Below are 13,162 nucleotides of genomic sequence, written 5' to 3'. Positions count from 1 at the left end.
TCCTTGTCCTGGACCGCTGAGTCACGCAGCTGAGGAATCTGTATCCGTCCTCCTCCACCACAAGGTCACATATCCGCCCGCACACAGAATTCCAGAAAGAGGGCTGGCAGGCCTGCTGAAAGAAGCATTCCGGCACTGCGGACCGCTCTAGGAGCAGGAGCCTGTCATTCCTTGAGTTTAGAGGCGGTCTTTACATCACCGCACACCCTACCCAGCACAGCCTGCGCCCCAGTTTCAACCCTTTCACGAAAAGTCATGAATAAAGAAACCTTGTTAAGTAATAATGGGACATGTATTTTATTTTACACGTGCTGGAAGTGGGGGTAACGGGGTGAACGGGGTATGTAACCGAAGAGGAGAGTCAACAGTAACTGGGTAAAGAAACAGGGGCAGGTTCAGCTTCTCTGTAAAGAAACTGAACAGTCACAGGTCACGCTGCTCGCTGCTCGCTGGTATTTGAAGAGTTCCTTTGTCGCTGTCCCAGGCGCCTGTATAGGGCTTCATGAGCAAGTGCATTAGCGGGCAGGCTAGGTCCCCGAGGATGACTATAGGCATCTGCACATCCACAACAGTTATTTCGTGGTCCGGGAAGAAACTACCTTCCTGCAGGCATCTGAGCAGCACACAGTTCCTGAAAACACACGCATCATGAACCTTGCCCGCCACCCGACGTTGATGTTTGTAAAACGTCCCCTATGGTCCCCCAGTGCTTGCAGCACCATTGAAAAGTGGCCCAATTTCTCAGCAGCTGACTGTGGAAGAGGTGGACGATAAAGTGCGAGGAGGAGAAAACGGCGATGATCGCAGTGGGCTCCATGCTTGCAGTGCTGTGGCGCCCGCTGTCACTGACCAGAAAAGTGCACGAACAGATTGCCCGCAGGCGCTTTCAAGGAGGGAGGGAGGGAGGTTGTGATTGACGGTTCAATGACGACACTTACCCAAAACCACCCTCGACACATTTCTCCCCCCAGCAGGCATTGGGGGCTCTACCCAGCATTCCAATGGGCAGCGGGGACTGGGAACTGTGGATAGCTTCCCACAGTGCACCGCTCCAAAGTCGACGCTGGCCCCGTGAATGTGGACTCAGAAATTGAATTAGTGTATTTAATATGGATACACAAATTCGACTTCATAAGGTCGAATCCACAAATTCGAACTAAGTTGATTCGAAATAGTCTTGTAGTGTAGACAAGGCCTGAGCTACCTGGGCTTCTTGAGATCTGCTTCACCGCCACCACAAGAGCGAGCAGGCAGCCAAAAGAGAGGCAAAGTCCCCAGAACCCCTCCTCTTTTCTGCACAGCCACTGCCTGTCAGCAGGATTCCTCCTCCTCCTCCTCCTGTGCCTCAGTGTCACTAAATCTCCACACCAAGACAGCCGGTCCGTCCGCTGCACCCCAATCCCCCATGCCTGAGCCTCCCTGCCAAAGCCCTGCACCTGGCTCCATAGATTTAAGTCTCACGTGTCACTGGGAACTCGACTTCTTGTGCCCAGAGAGTCTCGGCCCCTCAGCAGATGACCTGAGAAACACAATGTCCGTCTTTTCCAAAGAAGGGCTTGGAGGCGTTTTTCTCATGTTACCATGTGGCCTAATGGATAAGGTGTCTGAGTGTGGATCAGAAGACTGAGGATTCAAGTCCCTGGGTGGTTGTGTTTCTGCAGTTTTACCGTTGTGCTGAACGTCCTGCTCCCTTCAGGGCTGGAACCTCTTCTTGGCCACTCAGGCCAATGCTCTGGCTTCAGCTAGAGCCCCGGGAAGGAGTTGGGGGGTGGGCGTCACAAAGGCTGGGGCATGAGCCCCAGGTGCTTCCAGTCTCGCCTTGCCCTTCCTGACTTGCCAAAGAAAATGGGCGGCTGCCTGGCTAGCGTGTGCGCCTGTCCCTGTGCTGGAGGGGACTTGCTACATAGCGTCTTCGGAGCCTGGGTGTTTCTCTGCTTCTCGCCAGCTGGGGAAAAGCCTCTTGGGGTAAAATCTCCTGCCTCAATGCAAAAGTGAGCACCTGGAGTGGGACCAGTCAGAGGCCCCACCATGGGGCTGGCCCTGCTTTCCTACCGCTTCTGATGTTGGCCACAGAGCATCAGCAGCCGCCCCTGCATGCTGGTGACCTTCAGTGGGTGTTTGGCATGGCAGGGAGCAGCCTGGCTGGGTGTTTTTGTGCCTGTCTGAAGGCCACACATAGGCATGGTCCTGCCCTCCTCTAGCCCTGTGGCTTTAAGCCTTCCCTTGGAGCTGTCAGCACCAGCCACCTCTGCTTTAGGTGCCCAGAGGAGGAGAGGTGTTGCTGGGTCACTTTTACAGATGCCCCTTCCCTGGTACTGCCCTTGCTCAGCTGCACAGAGGAACTTCCATCCCCAATCCCTCCTGTCACTGCCCAGCAGCTCTCTGGCACCATTCCTGAGAGTCACCCTGCCTCACTCTCTTCCTGCCATGTTGGGAAAGACAGCTCCCATCTCTCATCATTAAAGGTCAGGCAGCCAACTAGGGGCAGAAGCCCACAGTATCTTTTCCTACTGCAGAGCCCAAGCTCAGGAACTCACCTTGGGTGCAGACACTGCTGTGCTCCCAGAAAACAAGCCACCCCTGCACAAAAAGGGGCTGCCAAAGCCCAGGGTTGAACCAGGGACCTTTAGATCTTCAGTCTAACGCTCTCCCAACTGAGCTACTTTGGCAGCTGCATTGAAGTATTTTGGCCTGTTCCTTCTCTGTCTGGGATGTTTTTGTCAGCAGTTGCACACAAAAAGGACAGGAAAATGAACGGCTGCTCCACACCCCCACCGGAGGAACCCGGCGCCCTTAGCTGTGGGGAGTAAGAAGTGGCTGTTGGCTGACAGGGCCTGTCCCCGAGGAGCTGGAACAGCAGCTGCCGCCTCCCCCTCGGCTCCAGGCTGTGGGAAATGCTCATTGCCTGGCTGCATGGGCGGCTGCTGCTCCGTGCTCTGGAGAGCATCAGTATTGCTCTGTCAACCCCGTCTTCACTGAGCCAGTCTGGTAAGGTCCCAAGTGCCCTCCGGCCTGGCAGCTGAGAGTGTGTGCAGACATCAGCCCCCCTGCCAGCCCCACAGGCAGCAGCAGCGCCAGCCCCCCAGCACCACAGGGGCACTCAATGCACTTCCTGTGGGGAAATGGCTCCTTGGCGTCCAGCTGCTAGAGTGAGAGCCAGGAGAGAGCAGTGTCTGGCTCACCGTGGGGGAGAGAAGAGACCTGGTGAGTGCGGATCTCCCTCAGCCTCCCCCGCAATGCTGGTCAGTTGTATTGTCACTGTGATAGTCAGTGCTTCCCATTTCCTCCCCAGGCCCTGCCCCACGCCACCCCTTCCCCAAACCCCACCCCTGTCCCATCTCTTCCCACCCTGCACCTTCCTGCCCCATTCCTCTCCATCCCCACCTCTTTCTGTCTCTGCTCCTCCCCCTCCCCGCCCAGTGCCTCCTGCACCCCACTGAACAGCTGATCACTGGCAGGTGGGAGGCGCTGAAGGGGAAGAGGAGGAGCTTGTCAGCAAGGCCCGTAGGGGGGAGGGAGCGGGCTGCCAGTGGGTGCTGAGCACCTATTTTGTCTCGGTTGGTTCTGCAGCCCCATAGCTCCCATGGAGTCGCTGACGCAGCTCCTTTCACACGCTAGAGAGAGGAGCAGAACCAGGGCTATGGCTGATCTATGTGGCACTAGGTGAGTGGCAGAGGCTTCAGGCGCTGAGAGTTTGCATGACCCCTCAGGGACACAGTGTGAGGGGCGTCCCAGGATCTCTATGAATGGAGCAGAACTTGTGGGGAGAGAATTGAGAGTGTCTCAGGGGGTTGTACAGAGGTATTGCCCGGGTGAGGGACTGGCTAAAACACAGGCCTTGCTGTTAGCAGGATTCAAACCTGTGCAGGTGAATCCTATTGGATTTCAACTCCAGCATCTTAACCACTCAGCCATCACAGCTGTGAGAACAAAACTGCCCCCAATGCCAGAGAAACTGGTAAAGAATCACAATGCCCAGGCGTGAAGTCATCTGAACTACAGAATTCCCACCGCAAACCTGGCTCCCAAAGCACAAGGGGGTTGGGGTTTGTTCTCTTTGCTTAGCCGTGTGCAGTCGCACAGAGAGCTGCTAAAAGTCTCCCCTCCCACAGAGCGGAAGGGGAAATGATTCTCAACTTGAAGCCTGATGTAGGGTGACCAGACGTCCCGATTTTATTGGGACTGTCCTGATATTTGCTTGTTTATCCCGCTGTCCCGACCGATGTTTGGTCGACGCTGGACGAACAAACAATTTGGTCCTCTGCTCCGGCACACAGGCAGAGCCCGGAGGACAGTCGCCTCGACTCCGCCTCCTTCCCCATTGGATCTCTCCCCAAATCCCCACCCTGGCCCTGCCCCAGCCCCACCCCCTCACTGCCCCATCGGATCCCTCCCCAAATCCTCGCCCTGGCCCTGCCTCTTCCCCAAGCAGGTGGCATCCTCCTCCCTCCCAGGTTTGCACACGGCCATGGCCATGGCCGAGCACAGCATGGAGGCTGCTCCATCCCTGGAGCCTGCGGCAGCGCAGTGGGGCTGGGGGCAGTGCGGAGCGGGCAGGACCCAGGTGGGTGAGGGGCGGAGACACACATGGGGCAGACACGCCCTGCCGGGAGGGCCCGGGCCCGGCTGCCTGGTTCTCCCCTTGCCCGGAGCTGCAGGAGGGACCTGGAGCACAGCTCGGCTGCAGAGCTCTGGAGCCCAGGCTGGGCCCAGGAGCGAGGGAATGGGGGAGCTGGGGGTGTATCGGGGGTCGGAGCCGAGAGTTGGGTGGAGACGGGGCTGTGCCACTGCCGCCTGGTGGTGCGGGGGAGCCTCCGGCTTTTTTTGTTTTGGCTCCGCCCCCCACGTCCCGATATTTCATCTTTGACATCTGGTCACCCCAGCCTGATGTGAATGAGGATGTCTGGACCAAGGGTCCAGGAACTGGCCTTTGCTAGTGTCATAAACAGATAGTTAAGGGTTAAGGTCTCTTTTACCTGTAAAGAGTTAACAAGCTCAGTAACCTGACGGACACCTGACCAGAGGACCAATCAAGGGACAAGATAATTTCAAATCACTGTGGAGGGAAGTCTTTGTTTGTGTTCTTTGTTTGGGGGTTGTTCTCTCTTTGGATCTAAGAGGGGCCAGACATATATCCAGGCTCTCCAAGCTTCCTGAAGTATTCTCTTCTATTCAGTATAGTGAGTATTAGAAAGGCGGATTAGTCTTATAATTAATTTCTGTATTTGCAAATGTGTGTTTGCTGGAGAAATATCTTGGGTAGGGTTGTCTGCTGCTTCTGCCATTTCAGGCCTGCTGGCGCCCTCTGGCGATGAGGTTGGAAACAGGTTTGGAAGCACTGGCATCAGTGCTGGCAATGGTTCTGCCGCTGGTTGCTCTTCCAGTTCCGGTTCTGGGGCTGGATGCACTATGGCGGTTTCAGTAGGTGGCATGGGATCCGGTTCCACCACCTCTGTCTGGGTCTCTGGTAACACAGACAGGGCCCTGGTGGACGGCTCAGGAACAGGGCTGGGAGTGGAAGCTTGTTTGGCCTGGCTGCGGGTGATCACTCCCCCCATCTTGGCCAGCTTCACATGGTTGGCCAAGTCTTGCCCCACTAGCATGGGGATGGGATAATTGTCATAGACCACTTTCCTGACCAGCCCTTGTACTGGACAGGCAATTGAGCTGTAGGTAAGGTTACAGATTTTGATATGAATGGAGAAATTGTGATTTGGACCTCTGGGTTGATGAATTTCGGGTCCACTAAGGACTGGTGGATAACTGACACGTGTGCCCCGGTGTCTCTCCACGCGGTAACCTTCTTCCCACCCACTCTCAAGGTTTCCTGTGCTCCGGGGTATTTGAGAGATATCTGGGCCTGGGGATCCTTGGTGTGATGATGGTGTAATGGACTGTACTGACTGGGGTTCTTGGGCAGTTGGCCTTTATATCTCCCAGTTCATTACATTTAAAACATCGCCCGGCTGACGGGTCACTGGGCCGAGGTGGGTTGCTGGAGACTGGTGAGGTGGGACCATGGGTAGTCTGGGGCTTTCCTTGGGTTGTAGCTGGGGTCTTGGGTGCCCCCTGGTTATATTCACTCCCCTTGATAGTAGCTTTTTTCTTTTCTGCTATTTCCACCCATCTGGCTCCAATCTCCCCTGCCTCGGTTATAGCTTTGGGTTTCCTATCTATGATGTACCATTCTATTTCCTCAGGAACACCATCTAAGAACTGTTCCATTCTCATCAGAAGGGACAGCTCTTCAAAATTTTGAACCTTTGTTCCTGATATCCATGCATTCCAATTTTTATCAATGTAGTAGGCGTGTCTGGGGAATGACCCATCTGGTTTCCACTTTAGGGCTCTGAACTGCCGACGGGCATGCTCAGGTGTTAGCCCCATTCTGATTCTGGCCTTTGTTTGAAACAGTTTATAATTGTTCATGTTTTCCTTAGGCATTTCAGCTGCCACCTCTGCTAAGGGTCCACTGAGCTGTGGCCTCAGCTCTATCATGTATGGTCTGTAGGGATGTTGTACCCATGGCAGGTCCTTTCAAAATTTTCCAAGAAGGCCTCAGTGTCATCACCTGCCTCGTAGGTGGGAAATTTCCTGGGATGGGGAACAGTGCCTGGAGAAGGGTTGTTAGGGTTGGCTGGAACATTCTGCTTAGCCTTTTCTAATTCCAGGGCCTGCTTCTGGATTTCCAGCTCTTTCTCTTTTAACTCTATTTGTCTCCTGTGTTCGGCCTCTTGCTTCTCCATCTCTCTCTTGTGGGCAGCTTCTTCCTGGCCATTTGTGCATTAATTAGTTCCATCTGTCTCTGATGTTCTTTGTCTTTCTCTGCTGCTTGCAGCCTAGCCAGTTCGAGTTTGTCAGCTGTTTCACTGGTACTCATGTTTGTGTGCTTTCTGGTGCTGGCCACACCCTCTGCAGTCAGTGAATTGACTATGTTGCTTCAGCTCAGGTTGCTTGGTTTACAGTTTCCTAACCTTTCTATTCCCGACTGAATAAAAAGAAAACAAAACTTTTCATTTGCAAATGTTTTTGCTGTGGCTGCTGGCTGAGAAAGGACCAGAAAACTGGTTTGTCCTGTCTCTCTCAAACTTGCTAATGCACTCAGTGGGAATCTCTTTCTAACCATGCTTTGTTAGAAAACCTAATACCTCTGCCCCAAGCTGTTTTTCCAAACAGCCAAAAAGGAAAAAACTTCTCTGTTTTGGTTTCTAAAAAAATCTCCACCGCTGCCTACTATGTCATAGGTTTATTCCCCACTTTGAACTTTAGCGTCCACAAGATGGGGACCTGCATGGACTCCTCTAAACTTAAATCCTAGTTTAGATCTGGTTATGCTGCCACCAGCTAGAAATTCCAGTGTCTAGCACACTCCTGTTCCCCAAAATTTTCCTGGGAACACAGATCCAAACTCCTTGGATCTTAACACAAAGGAAATAGCCCATTCCCCACCTCCCCTCCCTTAGCCGTCGGGAGAGATCATCTTGATTCAAACCCCTTGAATCAAACAAAGAGAGATTCCCTTTCCCCTCTCCTCTTCCCCTGAGATTCCAAACAAGGGAAGAAATCAATCAGATTCTAAAAAGAGAAGATTTTATTAAAAGGAAGAAAGAAAGTACACTATCTCTGTAACACCAGGGCGAAAAATATTACAGGGTCTAGCTTATAAACCAGAGGGTCTTCCCCCCGCCTTCTCAGAATAATTAAAAGTAACAGCAAACAGAAATAAAGAGATTTCTCCAGCAAACACACATTTGCAAATACAGAAATTAATTATAAGACTAATCCGCCTTTCTAATACTCACTATACTGAATAGAAGAAAATACTTCAGGAAGCTTGGAGAGCCTGGATATACATCTGGCCCCTCTGAGATCCAAAGAGAGAACAAACCCAACAAAGAACACAAAGACTTCCCTCCACAGAGATTTGAAATTATCTTGTCGCTTGATTGGTCCTCTGGTCAGGTGTCCGTCAGGTTACTGAGCTTGTTAACCCTTTACAGGTAAAAGAGACCTTAACCCTTAACTATCTGTTTATGACAACCCTGCAGCCAGTTGCACAGTGGGATAGCTACCCACAGTGCACTGCTCTCTGTGGCAATCCAAGAGATGCTAGCATGGATGTGCTCTGGTGACATAGGGTGGACGTGCAACAGTTGTTCAATTAAAACACCTTAACTAAAGCCACATTTTCCTTTAGTATAGGCCTAGCTTAAAAGTGAGACAAGACCCAGCTCCACTGAAACTAAAGAACCACAACTTGCTCCGTAGTTGGCAGGATTTGAACCTGCGCAGGGAGACCCCAATGGATTTCTAGTCCATTGCCTTAACCACTCGGCCACAACTACTTGCTTGATGTTGAGTTCTCACTACACTCTAGTTCTGTTTCCATTGAGTGATCAATTCCAGTTGTTTCTTCAGACCAGCTTCCACTAGACACACACTGCTGTGCCCTTGTGTAAGTGTGTCCATGGCTGAACAGCAAGAATTCCTGCTCCTTTCCCTTCTGGCGGGAGCATGAGGAGAGTGTGTTTGTGGCTAATGACATTGCTGTAGATTGTTGTCCATTTCCTGCCTTGATCATTCAGACAGTCCCTTTCTCGTCATATCCCCAGTACATCAGTGATTGCGATAGCAGGGGGCAGGTTTTCTCTGGGGCACTGAGCTTTGCCAGGGGGTTGGTGACTCCTTTCTTTCCTCACCCTGGAGTAAACTCAGCTTTTTATTCCATCCTTGGTGTTTCAAGGAATAACAACAGATGACCAAAGAAAGAGGTGGACAGGGTGGGTCTCAGGGGAGGGGCAGAGAGGTTCGAGAGGTGGGCAGGGCAGGGGAGGGGCAGAGAGGTGTGGGTGCTGAGCAGGGCAGTTCTCAGGGGAGGGCTAAGAGAGCTGTGGGCAGGGTGAGTCTCAGGGGAGGGGGCAGAGAGGTGTGGGTGATGGGCAGGGGGTCTCAGGGGAGGGCTCAGAGAGGTGTGGGCGATGGGCAGGGCAGGTCTCAGGGGAGGTGGCAGAGAGGTGTGGGCAATGGGCAGGGTGAGTCAGGGAGGGGGCAGAGAGGGGTGGGCAGGGTGGGTCTCGGGAGGGCTCAGAGAGGGGTGGCAGAGCAGGTCTCAGGGGAGGGGGCAGAGAGGTGGGGGCAGCAGGCAGACCTTGGGGTAGGGGGTGGAGAGGCGCGAGGAGGCCCTGGGGGAGGAGAGGAGCGAGCGGAAGGGGGACCAGCAGGCCTCAGCCAAAGAGCAGGGGTGGGAAGTGGCCAAATGGGGTGAGGGCAGAGCACAGGTGGGGCCTCGGAGGGAGGACAACGGGGGAAGGGGGTGGAGTGGGGACAGCACTCACGGTCTGGGCAGGGGCCGCCCACAGGATTCAGGGGCCTGGGGCAAAACAATTTAAGGGCCCTTCCATAAAAAAAAAAAGTTGCAATATTATAGAATCCTGTATTCTCATGTGGGGGCTCACTGCAGGTGCCTGGGGCAAATTGTCCCCCTGCTCACCTTCTGGGTGGCCCTGCACCTCAGCCTCCGTAAGGTCCCCTGCCCCTAATCATGTTTGTTGCCCTCCCCTAGACTCTCTCCAATTTGTTTCGGGAAGAGAACTGGATGCAATGCTCCAGATGTGGCCTCACCAGTGCTGAATAGAGGGGAATAATCACTTCCCTCTATCTGCTGGCAATGCGCCTACTAATCCAGCCCAATATGACCAGTTACCCATATTGAATGCAGACACAGCAATATTTGATAGATTGGTTCCTGTCCATTCTGAGGTTATTTCCACCTATTCATAAATAATGAAGCTGCACTCGTGAAGGAGGGAGAGAGCTTGTCCCGTTCATGTGCAGTTAACCCATCTCCCCGAGAGGTGGTAGCTATGTCAGTGGGGGGAAGTTATGTTGGTGGGTGTGCAAGCTGTGGTGTCTACATGTATATATAAAGTTTAATCAAACCCCATTTTTAAAACCCCTGTGGTCTGGGAATAGAAAGGAGTCTCTGAGGCAGAGCCTGTCCTTCAGAATCCTTAAGATCACTGACTTGCCTCTACCTAGATGTCATGGGGGTATATAGCTCCAGTGGCAGAGCATTTGACTGCAGATCACGTTGTCTTTTGGTTCAAATCCAAATGTTCTTCCAACAAAAATAATTGCCGGTTTATTCTCTTCTCCTGTTATGTTCAGGAGTTCCACTGAATAGGATCCTGAAATCAAAGGACACACTCCCTGTTTTCCTGTGCAAATGCATAAAAAAACTCCTTAGCAAACATGTCCCCAGCTGAAATCAGTTCCTAATCCTCTAAGTGTCTAGGTTTGTTTTTCATCAACTAAACACAGGCACATGAAAGACACATTTGCAGGTCCTTGGCCTCCATGGGCTACAATGTGCAGAAGAACAAGAACCACATCCACATGGGAGGCATGGACTAGTCTGTATTACATTTGGTAAATGTAAAAGTTGCCATTGGGACTGAAAACTCTACTGGAGGTGGACAGGAGCCTGTTACAAAAATAAAATAACTTAAGATTTTACAAACTCCCTGTTACACATTCAATCACTCTGTTTGTGCAGCACGGCATCAATTGGGGCTCTAATAAATGGCAGCCTTCAGCTTAACACAGATCGTTGTTCCTTGTGACTTTCAGATACATTTGAATGGGCAGCTGTTTACAAGGTCATGTGCTGCTAGTCTCATGAGCAGCAGCAGAGTCTCTGTCACGTTTACTTCAACCGTAGAGCTAAGGTGTGTCTGCATCCAAGTAACTGCAGAGTCGGGGTGTAGTACCAGCACAGTTAATTGCACAGTCTCCCTTTGCTGGTTTCATTGATCATTTTGGGTAGAAACAGCAACGGTTTGGTGGGGTTTTTTTTCTCCCTTCCTTTTCTCCTAAGAGAATGTGTGACCTTGAGCATGTTAGTTTAAGTTCCCTGTGGGCCAGGAAAATTCCATCTCCTTGAAATAGCTGGGAAGTGACCTGTTTGTATAACTCTAGAATAAGAGGAGCTTTTGTAAAAGCAGTTTTGTCTTTAAATATACTGGGATAAAAGATAAGTAAATAGTAAAATTCCACAGCTTGTGACACTGTAGGCCAGGATCCGTGGATGGGGCCAGGATCAATTAACTGGAAGAAACAGAGAGAGGAAGAAGAGGAAGAGAAAAGCAAACACTTGGGAAGTAGCATGAGAATTTGTCCCCAAACCTTTCCTTGTTCTGCATATGCTATCAGGGATTTCTCTTCTAGAGGGCAGAGTTAAAGGTTATCTGGGCATGTGCCCTCACTCCTGTATTCCCTGTTTTCAGAGTTTGATTTTGTACTGAACTCGATAGTTCTGGAAGGTAAGAGATAGTTCACAGTCAAAGTTAACTCTCTGTTAACAAAGAGTTTTGTTAGTGGCAAATAATGAGACTCAATCCCTCACTGCGGTAATTCCACTGACTTCACACTGTGCTCTTTCCTCATCTCTAGTTCCAAAAAAATAAATAAATTAAAACAATATTGAGAACTAAAATGCTCTGAGAAAATGGAAATTTAGTGAAGCTCAAATAATTCAGTTTTCTTCTGTGTTTTGTGCGTGTGTAAATGGCACAACATGTTAATTTACAAGCACATCTTTCCCTAACTTCTTTAAATATTCTGTAGTACATTAACTATAGTCAAGTGGGTTGTTCAATGCAGTGAGGTTTTCATGCATTTGCACCCCAAAACATATTTTTTCATGCTAGTGTAAATGAACACAACTCATTGAACACAAAATTGTGTATTTCATGCTGTGAACTGTATTTGGTAGCTCAAATTAATAGGTTTGTTTTTCTCTCTCTCTCCATGAAAAAAAGGAAGAAACCATGAAAACACCTGCAGCATGGGAGAGAGGGGGTTTTCTGAGAGCCAGGGTAGGTATGGAGATATTTTTATAGAGTGAGAGGGCCAAAAGTAGGGCCTTTGGCTGGAGCAAATGGGGAGGTTTTTGTAGCAGTTTCATTTCAGCCAGCCTCACATCCTGTAGTCCCCTACTTCCCCACCCCCAACAAAGCCACCTGTGACTCCTGAGACAGCCCCCACGTCCAAAAACTGCAGAGCCCCAGCACTCCTCTCTCCTAGCTGGGAATAGAGAGGCTAATAATCATCTGAGTGGAACTAGTCTCGCAAGGTCACTGGATGCAGTGGAAACAGGGAGGGCTCTGAGTGTAAACCATAGTCTACTCTGAACCCATGTGGGGATGTAGCTCAGTGGTAGAAAACATGCTTTGCATGTATGAGGCCCTGGGTCAATCCCCCCTCAGTATCTTCTAAGTTCATTTTTTCACCCTGGTGCTTTGCTCATGCTCCAGCTTCAGGATGTGGCCCACCAGTCTCCCTGCACCAGTTTCAATCCTGCTCAGTAAAGGGCAAGTGCCACCTGCATGGAAGGTAGGTGGGAGTAGAGGGTTCTGTCTCCTAAGTCACCTTGGTACATTTAAGATTCACCCGCTGTGCTTAGTTTGGGACAAAGGTAGACGAGAAGGGCGAATCCTCCAGCACTGGAGGGAAAGAATTCCTACATCTGCTGTGTGCATTGTGCTCTGTATAGTGTAGACTGGAGGAGGCAAGGAAACAGAGGGGCAGTCAGGTGCTCAGAGAGGAGAGAGGTCAGTGATTTTACACCCAACAGGGGACACTGTCTTTTTGAGGCGAGTGCAGTTTGCTTCGGATGATGCTGACGATGGGTAGAAAAGAGGCTGGAGTCAATGACAGATGAGACCACAGAAGGGAAGGGGAATGGCAGCCCCACAGAAGGTCCTGGGTGCTCAGATGCTCCTGTGTTATTGCACCCTGGCCTGTCACAGAGAGAGAAAAGACCCCACGGCGTGGAATCTCCAGCCCCCCCTACAGTGATCCCCATGGACCAAGAACACAGCTGGGGTGGGGTGAAGGTTCCCTGTGGGCAAAGGGGAGCTGATCCCTCATTTGCTCCTGGAATTTAAGCAATGCAGACTTCAAACCCTGCACAGGTGCTGGGCTGAAGTGCATCCAGCAGAGGATGGCTGGACAGGGCGGCGGGTTTGGCACAATTTTTAGTGGTGTACTTAGAGATGGGACCAAGTCCTGCCCACACACCCCTAAGGCTCTGGGAGGGAGTTTGGGTGTGGGAGGGGAGAGGGAGAAACTGAGCTCTGGGGAGGTTTGGGTGCAGGGTCTG

At 51.3% G+C, this 13,162-nt stretch overlaps 2 non-coding genes across 2 annotated transcripts; both read right to left on the bottom strand.

The window, feature by feature from the left end:
- Positions 1-2,596: 2,596 nt before the first annotated feature.
- Positions 2,597-2,669, bottom strand: TRNAF-GAA. Its single transcript has one exon. It is a non-coding gene; the product is annotated as a tRNA-Phe (tRNA).
- Positions 2,670-8,263: 5,594 nt separating this feature from the next.
- Positions 8,264-8,345, bottom strand: TRNAS-AGA. Its single transcript has one exon. It is a non-coding gene; the product is annotated as a tRNA-Ser (tRNA).
- Between the last annotated feature and the right edge of the window lie 4,817 nt (positions 8,346-13,162).

Source organism: Mauremys reevesii, linkage group 12 (genome assembly GCF_016161935.1).
Source record: "Mauremys reevesii isolate NIE-2019 linkage group 12, ASM1616193v1, whole genome shotgun sequence".
NCBI classification, from domain to species: domain Eukaryota; kingdom Metazoa; phylum Chordata; order Testudines; family Geoemydidae; genus Mauremys; species Mauremys reevesii.
Note: the sequence above shows the minus strand (reverse complement) of the source record. Positions and strands in the feature narration are given on the sequence as shown.